Here is a 995-nt window from a genome sequence, read left to right on the forward strand (position 1 = left end):
TTTTGCTTTTGAAAAGCAGGCAACCAGATATTATTGTTGTTCTTTTCCTTTTCCTTTTTTTTCCTTCTTTAAATTTTGTTAAACAAGCATTTTCAAGAGCCATAATCTTGTAATAAGGCAGTGAAATTGAATCTTAATAATAAGCTTAAGCTGTGTTACTTGTATCCACTATCAATTGACTCATCTCTGCAGTAAAGAATAAATACAAGTAATATACAGCTTAAAGTAACATATTAAAGCAACAAAGACCCCTTGAACACAAAAGTGAAGGCCAAATCATGTGTTCCATGCCTTACAAAATAACATCCATTATATTCGATATTGTATTTACCTAGTGAAACTGGGACCGTGCTACAAACACATCAAAATATGCAAAAAGACAAATTGTGATGATTAGTACTTTATAAATCTAGGTAGCATTGTCCCAAAATTTTGAAAGTCTGAACTAAACAAAACAACCAACAATCCTATACATACATCTACTATCTACTAGACAAAGTGGTGAAAAATTACCCCCCCATAATTATTCCAATTAAGTTTGTCAGTTTCTAATGTACTAGCACTATCTGACATAAAAGATAAACTGCATGGAGACGTGTATTAGAGTCAATGGTTTTGCTTCATTTTTAAAGGAAAGGGACAAAGGGTACTATTGGGATATCCAGAGAGAAATGATGAATGTGGTTTGGGATGTTAAGGGAAAATTGGTTACTATTATGATTATTGACACTACTAATGCCTTGGATGCCAAATCCTTATGAACCTTTTTCACGCAAAACAATGGTGTTTGTGGGAGGTTTCTTGTTCCTTTTTCTTCAACTCCAATAACAAAAGCAACCAAAAACGTTCATGTTGCAAAATTGAATAATCATGTTCCTTCATTTCCTTATTACTTTTTATCCAATAACATAGCACAACATAATTATGACAAATAGTATTGAACCTCATATATGCTCTCATGTTTAAATGATTGGTACATGATCATGATCATGATC

Source organism: Arachis ipaensis, chromosome B03, assembly GCF_000816755.2.
Source record: "Arachis ipaensis cultivar K30076 chromosome B03, Araip1.1, whole genome shotgun sequence".
NCBI classification, from domain to species: Eukaryota; Viridiplantae; Streptophyta; class Magnoliopsida; order Fabales; family Fabaceae; genus Arachis; species Arachis ipaensis.